This window comes from Caloenas nicobarica, chromosome 17 (assembly GCF_036013445.1).
Source record: "Caloenas nicobarica isolate bCalNic1 chromosome 17, bCalNic1.hap1, whole genome shotgun sequence".
Lineage (NCBI taxonomy): Eukaryota > Metazoa > Chordata > Aves > Columbiformes > Columbidae > Caloenas > Caloenas nicobarica.
In genome coordinates, this window is record NC_088261.1 from 8,389,400 (window position 1) to 8,401,984 (window position 12,585).

At 42.5% G+C, this 12,585-nt stretch overlaps 1 protein-coding gene across 2 annotated transcripts in view; it reads right to left on the minus strand.

The window, feature by feature from the left end:
* Nucleotides 1-12,585, minus strand: part of AUTS2 (activator of transcription and developmental regulator AUTS2) — a 726,993-nt gene that overhangs the window by 300,429 nt on the left and 413,979 nt on the right. The gene's annotated exons all lie outside the window — the stretch shown is intronic.

Consider the following 12,585-nt stretch of genomic DNA (forward strand, 5'->3'; position numbering starts at 1 on the left):
TAACGAGTCCGGATTATTTATAATGGTATAAACTGTTTGACCTTGCAGGGCACCCGTCTGATTGAAAAGCCTGGTAGATTATCAAGTACGGATAAGAATTCCGATTCGTGTCCCACCTGCAGCTTTACCAGGCCTCCCAGCTACATCTGTCACAGGCAAGGGCAACAATTTCCACCTGTATTTCACCATTTGCAGCCTGATCACAGTATAACAAACCGGACTCGCTTAAGACACCTATTGTTCCAGCAGCAGAAGTTCATGGCGTATTTCTTACCCATTTCCCCAGAGAATTCTGTTATCCTCTCACTATCTCTTCCTCCTGTCTCTTATTTTCTTCATCTGCTCACTGCTGTCACAATTTGATGCGCACACACACACACACACGTGTGTAGATATACCCCGTGACTTTCTTTTCCTCACGTGTAGTTGAGTTTAGTAAACACATATTGTGGATTCAGGTAAACTGAAATTCCTCTATGTAGTACAATGCAGAAAGCTCTTGTTCCCTCTCTCCTCTGCACGTCCCCCTTCCAAAATGCCTCCGACGGCAGCAAGGGGTGCGACGCGAGTTCATCCTGAGGGCTGCTGACTGCGTTGATGCCACCCAGTGCCGCAGGCCATTACCCTTCGTGACACCGACAGCACCAGCAGGTTGATGTTTAATAGAAGCCGCCGATTAGTATCCAAGATACCAGCTAACAAGACGGTTTCTTTTAATGGCTTGTATTGATGAGTGAATTAACGAAAATTCCACAACTTGCTAGGTGTAGAGAGTGCTCGTGTGACACCCTTGGGCAGCACACCACCATCTCCACTACTGGTTGCGGTCGGGCTGTCCGTGGGCCGGGAGAGGGAGCGCGCCGCAAGCGTGTCCTTCCCCTGTCACCTCGCCAGCCCTGGTGAAAACACCGGGGAGATCCACGGTCAGCCCGTCTGTGGCCCCGTGCTGACATGTGGGAAAGCTGGGAGAACAAAACTCTGGCAAACAGTCAGAATATCCTACAGGATAAGACCACTGGAAGTGTGACACTGAGGGGAACGCACTCTTGTTTGTCTTTGAAACAATGCTGTCAAGTTTCAATGGTCAACCCACTTCTTTAAGTGCCTAAAAAGATACATATTGAGATGAATACGCTGAGGTAAGTTTGTTCTACCTTTAATTAGAAGACCATTAATATCAAGTGCTCAATTTTATTTGCTATCAAGTAAAGCTTGTGCTTGTTAAGGGCACTTGAACTTTTCTAGGAGCACAAGTACTATTCAACTTCACTATTTGAACATGAAGTAAATACTAACAGCATTAACAGTGAAGTTGCCTCTTGAAGCCAGATTTCATAAGTAGAAAAAAACAGATTTGCGTACACATCCACCAGTTTGCATTGACAGCAAAAGGTGCAGGTATATAATTGTTTAGCATTCAGATGTGGGTCACAGTACATGTTACTGCAGTGCTGATACATCACCTTGAGGGCACTGAGACCTTGTTTACTATGGACAGTTTGGTTTGCTCAAATAATCAACTGAATAGAAAAGTAACTTTCAGGTGACTGACTGTGTCACCAAAGCCCCAGCGACTCCAATCGGCCCTGTGCACTTTCCAGTGACGCCTCAAAAATTCAACCAAGATGCCTCCGGGGTTTGTAGACAGGGCACAGAAACCAGGTGCCTTAAGCTGATTTTGGCCAGGACAACCTGGCGTCAACAGTTCACATGCATGTGGGAATCAAGTTTATCTTTCAGGTGCTAAATAGAATTTCTTCCTTTTATCATAGAGATTATGACCCCTGAGATCCTATGCCCGCGGTACAATGGAATTCCAAGTGAGAGATCCCAGAGCAAACTCAGAGCATGATGAACCATCAGGATGGCACAACGCGGTTGTCCTGCTGCACCAGACCCCGGCACTGGAAGGAACTGGGCTGCCCTGGCGCAGTTCTGCTCAGGCAGAGGCGCTGCAGCAGCACTGCTGCCACCTCTGAAACCAGCTGTTTGGGGCCCAGTGCGGGGATACCTGGTGGTGTTCCAATGTACGGTGTCCTCGAACAACTCTGAGGATGCATCGGGATGATGTTTTATCGGCACATCATAAATTCCGTGCACAAACTACCCAGCTACTGTCTGCCACTTTCTGTCCTTCTCCTTCTGCCACAAGATATAAAACAGTGGGAGTAAAACCTTATTGTCTCAAGCCTTTTGTTCACTGTTTGGGGATAGTTCCTTCTGAAGTCACTAGGCATTTGTTTGATTTATCACAAATCCATGAGGGTGTTTAACTCACGAATGGTCACGGGAATGAAGTTAACATAGCTTGTCTAACTGTGAAAGTAAGACAGATGTGAGACTACAGGTAAATGAGAGGCCGCAGTCTACACTGGTTGAAAAGTGGCGCTTACACGTGAATAGCAAGGGGGAGAAAAGCAAAACAGTGAAAAACCAGAACTTGCTATTTTATTTGAACCCAAGTACTTTGTCGTCTTTCTTAACCAGCCAACACGCACCTCAGGACATAACACTCCATGTGATCAGCCCTTCAGCAGAAAGATGGAGGAGAGATTTGCATTCAACTAACTGATCAAATGTTAAGAATTCCTTAATTGCGTTAATAGTTTAATTTTATTTGTCTCTAATTAGCAAAGAGAAGTGTGTGAGGGAGGGAGCTGATTGCTGGGGAGGGGAACGTCTACAACACAGAAAACCTTCCGCTCCCTGCACGGCTTCTGTGCAGTCAGTGCTGGGTGTCAGCAAATTACTGTTTCCTTCTAATTATCACACCGCTTTGCTGGACTGTCTGTTCTTGAAAACTTTCTTTAAAGGCTTTAATAGCAGGCATTCATTTCTGCTACAGATAAGGTGAGTCTAGCTTTTTATGCGTAGTAATTTAATAGGAACCCAGATCTAATTTAATAGATCCTTTATGTCTCTGTCAAAGACTGTTAACATTGATTGGTGCAATGTCTCACAGAAGTCAGTAAATACATTAATCTCTCGAGAGCTTGTGACAACAATTCCGTTAACAGCATGAGCAATACAGATGGACAAACCATTATTGAATAAATGAAAAACTGAACTGAAAACTCTCACTAAGCCAAGTTTGAAAAACTCTGGAAATCTGGGCATTACTGACATTTTCTGGATTAGTGAATACTGCTACATCTGGGCCAGACTTACTGCAGCTTCAGGAGTACTGGACTGAATTCATTGATGGGTGCTAACACATTTTATTATAGTTTAACTTAAAAGCACTCACCCTATATCAGGAGGCCAAGCTGCAAAAGAATGGACTTGTGACAGACATAAACTAGGAGAGACCCATCCTAGCTAGGAAATCTGGCCAAGAAACCGGGTAGGAAACCTTTGCGTGTCGCTCAGACACAGGACATACTAGCTGTAGTTGTTACTCATTCACTTCGGTGTCTGCCTACACTTTCTACACTTGATTTTCTGTACCTGATAGTAGGGGAAACAGCGCCTGGGACTTGCTGCCAGATGCTGAACATCCACAACTCCAGCTGCTTTAAGAGGCCGACAACTGTTCAATCCCTTCACTGAAGTGCTCAGCAGCTCCCGACATGGATTTTTTCCCTCTAAACCACTGGTCATCACTGGTAAGTGACCATTAATACAAAGTTTTCTTGTAAATATTTTCATGTAAAAAAATTTTCATGTAAATATTAATGACTGATCCAAGGGTATTCGGTGCGGCATTATCATTGTCTCCTTTTTATTTCAGATGACACAGCTTGGTAGGAAGCAGAAGGGAAGTATTGTGGCAGGAATATCAGTGTATTTTGGATGCAAAGCAGAAGCTTATCTGTTTTACTACTGCAGCACCAGAGAAAATCAATTTTGACACAGAACTGCCACTTTACAAGCAAATAACTATACTTTCCAATAACCTAATCTGTGCAAAGCCTACTGAAAATTCCCTGAAGAACCAGTAGTTAAAACCTCCATTAAATCAAAGGGTTTAATATGGGAAGGGAAGAGAGGATGCAGTTTGACTTGGGAATGTAATGGACTCAGTGGGGAAATAAATATGTTGTTTTATGTGTACAGTTACAGAATTTGAGAACACAGCATTCATTTCAAAGGGAATTCTCTTGCTGTGCAACTTATTCCTAAACAGATGTGATTTTTGCTTATTCAAAAACATTTAGGTAACAATTACAGCATAATAAATTATAATTGCCATCATCTTCCAGCTATGCTATGACTTCTATGCAAACACAAAGAAAATGCAATTATGTAGAACTGTAAATCCTATTTTCAGGTAGCTTAGAGCACTGACAAAACACTTGTTTATTTTACTTAGAATGAACAATACCTTCAAATCGGATCTCTAGCCATGAAAAGGCTGTATCTGTTAAGCGGACTGGCAGAGTGATAAGGTCTGTTTTACACAACTGCTGCTCAAAGAAGGGCCAAACTCTAAGGAAGTTCATTACCTTTTGCAAATTACATTTTACTCTTGTGTTTTATATGAGGAGTCTATTTAAACTAGTTCCTAAGCTGACATTTCAATTAAGCAGGGCATGACCACTGTTTAAACATTGAAGAAAGAGAAAATAACTAGAAATTGACTGAAAACCAAGATTTTCATGATTGAATATTGCAGGAGATCACACATTAACCCAACACTTTGTATGAATATCAATCATCCTACAGTATTTCAGAGAACTGTAACTTAGGGGTAGGATTCTACAAGACGACTCAAAAACAACCCCCATGAAGACTGGAACTCTTGGTTAAATGTGACAGAGCTTGACTAAACTTCCAGAGTACACTGCTGATTTCTTCCTCCTTTACTTCAGTAGCATTAGAAACCAAGTTCAGTGTTTTAATTCTGCAAAACTCTGTGTGTCAGGATCTGCCATTTGGGATTTTTTCCCAGTGTCTCCTGATCTGACAGTTCAGAATCTCAACTGACCCCAGTTAGTAGTGTGCAATGTTCATTTGGACTTCCTGCTAATTTGGAATAATAATAAATAAACCAGCCTTATAGCTGCATCCCGAGCTTTCCGAGGCAGTATTTCAGGCCAACCTGAACTTCAGGAAGGAATTTTAAGGCTGTGAAAAGGATGCTGTCAAGGTAAGACGTTATCAGCATGAGTTTTAGATACAAATGCTGCTTTTCCTCCAAAAAAGAGCAGCAGGCTAAAGAGGAAGGAACTACCCTCGCTGACAAAATCCAGCTGTCCCCCATCAGCAGCTACGGTTTCCCTTTCCACCTAATCTTTCATCACTTCTTTTGTTTCCTTTAGAAAAATATTTGTTCTTAACAAGACGCCTGGGTTACATTAAACTTTCTACTCGGTAAAATGAAAATCAAGTTCACTCTCTACTTAAATATTTCAAGGAGAAGAGAAGGAAGATGGTGAAATCAAACAAAAAAGTCTTTGAAAAACACTTATTTTTCTTAAGACCCCGGGGAAAGAGTTGAACTTACAGGAGCTACAGAGTGAAAGAAAACATTTTATCAACTGGGCCACCTGGCACTCGGTCTAATGCTTTCAAAAAACCAATAGGGCGGAATGACTGTCAGAAATTCATTTAAACAGTCTGTTAATTTTGATCCTTTACAAGAGGTTAGTAAGCAATGCATTTAAAGGGCACAGGACTTAATGGGTCTGCTCCTTTCCAGAGCCAAGGCAGAGGAATCCATTTTCAGGGTTGGAGAAGATTTGCAAATGGTCTCAAAAAGGTAAGTTAAAGCATGTTAACTGACCTGGAAACTAAATGACACGTTAAAAAAAAAAAAATCCCAGAGAATTGAGGTTAATCTAGAACTCTTGGAATTTCACCAAAACCTCTGGGCACAGCTGTAATACTAGTGAGAGACAGCGGCATATTCAGATTGTCTCCTGTCTTCTTTGGTGTGCAAATACATATATATATATATATATACATATATATATATACACGCTCCAAAAGCTGCACAGAATGGGACCCAGCAAGGTCAACGCCACGTGCCTGCCAGTTATAGAGCAGGTGGCCACTTCAGACTCCTTACAACGTTCCCTCTTCAGCTCCATCCACAGTTCGGTGTTGTTGGGTGGCAGAAACGCTTGCAGTCAAAACTCCAGGAAAGAGTTCTGCAAAATCACACCTCTAAAGAAATGCTAAATGCATTTTTAATTTGTTCTTCTGATACAAGTGAGGAATTACATCAGGAATCAAAGTAATACCACGAGCCCGTATCAGAAACCACAGTAATAATCTCTGACTTGGAAGGACCAGGAAGTTTATACTTCAGTCTAAGACATGGCTCTGGCATTAAGGAGTTTAATGCTGCCCTGCATTTGGAGTTGGTCTTACAACCTCTTCCCTTTTAATGTATGCCCCTCATTTTGTTCATCTGCTCCATTTTCTGACGTGTCAGCATCCTGCTTTAGATCTTTAGTGGACTGAAAGGTGTGCCCTGTGGGTTACACTCTCTCTAAATCATCCGTGATGTATTACGCTTGGCTTAAATGACTGAGTCTCATTTGCACAATTGCCCTATTAATTTACTCATCATTGATTTACACCACCTTTGCTGGAAATCCTCCACCAGACCTCTATTTTACATGCACTCACAAAAGCTCTGTTCCAGTCTTTTTCTCCCCTGTCATCTTCCTTGTCTCATTTCTCTTCCATTTGTCTTCATTCATCTGTCTCTTATCTTCTTCCTCCCTCTCCCTCCCACTGTTCTGTCTTCCTTCTGTTTCTTCTCGGTTCTCCTCCGTTTCCCCCCTCCCCTCAAGTCTGCCTCCTTGCTTCAGAGCAGCTCATAAATCTACCCTGAAGGGCTAGAAAACCCAGAAGATACAGGTGTAAAGGTAAAGGAATGTAAATAAATCAAGACTCCTCATGAAGAAGAGCAACAGCTGCGGCTTCTTTGTGGAGAGTTCAAAGACTGATGGGTGACTATCATTATCTATCTCACAGTACTTTCCTATGTCCTTGCATCTTTGTGTCTTCCTCAGAGGAGCTCAGTCTCTTAGTTCAGGTTTTATGGTTTGTTTTCAGCCCTCACAATATATCACATGGCCCCGGACCCCGATCACGGGTCTGGCTACCACAGCCAAACACTTCCATCTTTTCTGTCTTTTTCTAAACAGTCGACAACCTGCTTGGATTTAATAGCATGCATATAAGTGTACGTGTACCTTTTCCAACTCTCATGTCTGTATGCTTGGTGGAAAATTAAGTAAATTAATAAAAGCAGTTGTTTCTAAGCTGAAAGACTCACTCAGTGTGTCTTTCATTCAAAATTTCAACAGAAAAGGGGGCCAAAGTGCTGAGGGTTAGACTAAGAGGACTGCAAAGACTTACATATTCATACTGAATAAATAAATAACCTAACCCTAATGTCACACTCGACAGGGCAAAGACAACGAGGAGACAGAAAAGCCTAAGAGGGAGAGGTTAAAATATCAGAAGGCCCCAAAGAGCAGCAAGCGTACGTGAAGTGAATGTGCCTCTCACTCTGGAATTCAGCCACAAATGAACAAAGTCTCAAAATGTCCCTAAAATACCCGGCCCTGCCCTTCCAGCAAAGGCTCAGAACAAGCACAGCCCAGGCCTGAGAAGCCCCAGAGTCTCGCTGGTGAAATAACACCCGACGTGTCTCTTTGAGAGCCCCAAGGCAAAAGCAAACCCTGCACGGGAGCATTACAGCCTGGGTTGGTTCTTGGCACAGACACAAAACTTGCTCGAGGCGCACTGCTTATATTTGCAATAAATATAAAACAGCTACGGTTACCAGCCGGTCAGGTTGTGTGCTTGAAAGTAAAAAAAAAATCTTCTCTCTATACAAAAAAAGACTAAAAGATTGAGTTGACAACATTCTCCACCTCCTAAACCCAAATGAACGGCTAGACCGTGCAGCTACGAGCCGGACAAGTCCGCAAACTTTCACCGCTTGGTTATTATCTGAAAAATAGCATGTAACTACAAAGTAATTACAGACTTCTAGAGATAATGCGCTGCAATAATATAGTATGTGAAGTCGCCCATTTTATTCTCAACCTAATTTCCATGTAGTTTGCAATTTTAAGATTTAATAATGTAGCTGAGAAAACACAAATTGCTTGTATTACCCACATATTTACATTGAACTGTGCATACCATGTAATTACAGAGTCAACGGTTACTACGGAATTACAGAGTTTCTGCATAGTTCTTTGTGTCCTCCTATGTACAGTGCCAAAAGAATATTTCAGCATCGTGAAGAACAATCTATAGTGATACGTAAAAAGAACAAAGAATGAAGCTTGCCCCTTAGGAACTCTGTCTGGACAGCAGAAGGGAAACACAAGCAAAAACCTCAGTGCAGAATCACTCACCATCAACTTTCTTTGGTCCCCAAAGTCCTACGAAAGACCAATTTGCAGTTGTTGATAAATGTTATAGACTCCACTGAAAGGGTTTTTATATTGTTGTACCTGAACCGCTGTCCAAGAAATCAACTGATTTTGATGGACTCCTCCTGACCTGCCCCCCTTCCTGAAAAATGAGGATGGCAGCTCGCCAGGTCCCTTTGAAGGACAGGGCTTATTTTTTGTTTTCTTTACCACTGTTACAAACACAGACAAGACTTATATATGGATGGCTCATCTCTGATGTCTGAAGGTTTGAAGTTTGAAGGTTAAAGCTAATCTTAGCTACGGCATTTTGTGCTGTAGCGCAGAACACAATTAGTTTAGAAGAAAATAAGCTTTACTAAGTCATTAGGGAAACAGAACATTGGCTTGGGAGAATACCCTAGGAATAAAAATTGTAAGTATAAAATGAAAAGAATGATGAATACCCCAGGAAAAAAAGTGTGTGTATAAAATAAATAGAATTACGATCGTTAAGAACCATAAAATACAATGACAGTGTGCTAAGTATAGACAGCAGACTGTCAAAGCAGTGAAGATTATAGAGGTCTAGAAGAGAAGAAACCAAGTTGTTATTTCTGATTTTGCCATAATTGTGCAATACGACCTTGGGTAAGTAATTTCTTGTTTACTGGTGTTCAAGATTGGAAGGAGGCTCTGGAGATGCAGGCAGCCTGTCCTGTGGCGTGCCAAAAACCTCATGGTAATGCTAGCTGTTCAAAAACGTTTCCTCCACGCTAATGTCCCGTATTACCCAGTTTGACTTGGCTTGCTGAACCAACAGGCTTGCTAACTCCTTCCTGGGGACTGCTAAGCTTACAGTGGGATGCGGAACTATCAGAGTTGCCGGGTATCCCAGCTGGAAGGATTTCTGTTTCCCCAGAAATGGAACGTTGTGTTTGCTGGCGATCCTGAAATCACCCTCCACAACACATATTCAAGTATCAAAGAAATAACTTACTACAGCTCAAATGCTAGTATAACCATCGGGGTTTGAGGGAGACAGAAAAGCATGCTTGTATCTGTCTACGCAGATGATTTATATTACATCAGCTCCAAAAGGCTCCTCTCTCTCTCATACAGGTAAGAAATTCTCAGGACACTTACAGAAGCTTGTGACTATGATCCACTTTAGAAAAGAAACTCTCACCTAGGGCAAACAAATACCTTAAAAGAAGCGGATTCACAAGCAGGATGCATTGAATAACGACATGAAGATCATCCCAGCTGGCTCTGCCATGACCAGATCAGCTCACACGACCCGTTTCCTTTGGATCACGCAAAGACACAAACCACATTTGTATTCAAGAAGGAAGAGCTCGAACCCCAGAAGTTAAGGTCGCTTTCTGGTTTCACGTTGTTCATGCTGGACATAGCAGGACAGTGATAACAGACGTAGTATAAATCTTGCCAATAAAAACATCAACGCTTATTTTTCAAGATATCTGAGGTTTCAGAGCAGAGTTTTCCTGGGCCAGTGCTTTATTGTAGGTGGTCACAGCATGTCCTAAGAGCCCTAAAGCTGGGTTATGTGATATGATACCTCAGCCTCATACACCCAAACGCTTTCTGAAATCCCTTGCTTGCCAAATTTCTTCCAATTCTTTGCTTAACTGGGAGAGCAACACTTGGACCCAGTGTGGTAAACATCATGTGCTTTGGACACAGCAAGATGGAGCCTCTTCCCACCCAAACTCCAAAATGATCCTGGTAGTTACTGTGCCTCTACTCCATTAAATCATAAACTAATCATGAGTGTGTTGTGAAATAAGCAATCCCGTCTACTTTTAAGGGCAAGAACCACCCACCGGCACAGGAAAGCTTTATACATTGGAACATACTTTCTATGAAGTGGAAATGAATAACTGTATTCTACACAAGAATGTGAATTGGAATGCCATGCAGTGTTCTTCATCAACACAGTGCAACAACTCCCGAGCAGCTCTGAGGTGAAAAGAGTGTTGGGTTGAATAAATTCTCTGCTGGGTGTAAAAAGATACCATGGAAATGAATCTGTTTTTCTCCTTCTAACATTCAACTTATTTGACTGAGTGACTTGGTTTTTACCTGCAGAGATTATTTTTCATCTTTGTTTTTCTTTTATATATACATAAACCCACCTAAAACAGTAGGATTCCCATTTCAGTGACATCTTTTTGGCACTACATGACTAAACAATGTATGATTTTTCTTTAAAATACCCTTCTTGTGTTTAAACAAACTGAGGTACACGCTGCCCTCCTGGGTCTTCCACACAGACGGATCTTACCTGCAGAATATGTTAAGTTAAACAGGTTTTGGATGCAGTAAAATAAATGGAAATCAACACAAACTACAGCCTTTTGTTAAAGCTGCTAGACATGGCTTACAAGGATCCTCTTTTTTCAGTTGATTATAACTTTGCCAAACTTCAAACCATTTGGGCTGAAGCTTTCGATGCCAGGTGTCTGCCTCAGGCCGAGCACAATGTGATCATGTAATTAAAGGCTGTATCACAATGCACACACAGGAAGGGGCAAATTAAGGTTGAACAGGCAACCTTATTTTTCACTTTTCTTAACTTTCACAGGCTTGACTTTGCAACCCTAATAATGTTCTTTTAACGTAGCTTTTTGTCTGCGATATTAATCCAGAGCTGTATTAATTTATAGACATATCCACGGAGGACTGGATGTCTCCATGGACTGGTAATAGGATCCAAAGCCTTTGACCTCCAGGTCAGTGGTTTAAATATAGCCTAGGGCTGAGGCGATGAGAAGTTATTACCACTGACCAGCTGTTTGGTGGCTTGTATGAAATGAACTGGTGAGCTGAGGCTCTGCACTCGGGTGCCCACCTTGTGCAAATCACCGCGGCTACTGATCCCACCCGTGATCCCTAACAGAGCAACAGGCTGCCCAGGCTGCAGTCTGAACCGTCTGCATGTGTGTGGATGAATATTCCCTCCCTCCAGGAAGATCCTGGACATCCAGCTGAAGTATCGCAGTCCCGCAAAGCACAAAAGCACACGAGGAATTACACCGACTTACTGCTGCTATTCATGTACAGGGACAGGAGTTGGACTTGATCATCCTTGTGGGTCCCTTCCAACTCGGGACACTCTATAATGATTCTGTGACATACACAATAGCAGAACCTTGAGTGCCATATACAATGACGAGGGAAAAGCCAGCAATGCCACCGAGCAAGCAATCGCTGTGCTTCCATTAAAAGAACAACATGCTGAAAATTTGCTCAGTGATAACTTCTTTTAAGAAAAATCAGTAAGGACAACAGATGAAAATTTAATTTAGTCCGTCTGGTGCTGGGAAACGTGAAGCACTCGTATCGTTTCCAAGTGGGATTCTGCAAAACTAGGGAGAGTTGTGGCTGAAGGAGGAAGGTTGAACGGTTCCTCTGCCTCCCGAGGCTGTGCTGGAGGGGGCAGAGCTTTACATCAACCGGGAGCTCACAGGAGACAGCGCTTGAAGGAGCTACTTCCCCACAAGGTGAACCGGAACCCCCACAACCTGCACGGCCCCTCTGCCCTCCACCGAGGGAAATTCTGCCACTTCAGTGACTAAGTCCCTCCTTCTGAGAGCAGAGCAAAGTGTCCTGCGGCTGTTCTCAGTGTGGGGAGCAGGGGCTGAAAAGCACTAAGATACTGGCAAGAGCAAGTGACAGAGAAGCCACGAGGGACAAGAAAGAAAACAGACAGGATTAGGAAGAAGGTAAACGAGAGACAACCTCAGCCTTAGTCTTGCCTCCAGAGTCACAGTAATTGAAGGCAAGAAAACATACACAGAAACGGTGTCCTTCAGAACTTCTTTTGCAGTCATTCCTTTATCAAATTCCACCCTCTCCCATCACAAGCCCTTGAGCTTCAGCCCACTGGTTGCCCACTCTCGTGATCTGAAAATATCGCTCCTGCCTGCTGTGCTGACACCGGCACCCAAACCAGACAGCCCAGGCTGTTGAGCCACAAAACTTATTTTCATCCCAACAAGACTTTTTAAAATATTATAGATCACTTAGCTGTGTTTGGCTTTCCATTTACTGCATTTATGTTCCTTTGGAGAGGGACACATTAATAAATACTGCGCCCTGATACTCTAAATGGTTTCAATCACATAATTTTTGTATTCAGCACTCATATGCCTCCCTTACTATAGTACATAAATGATATAAATTTCTCATCAATAACATAAAAAATTCATACTCTGTCTACAATGCAGCTGCTATC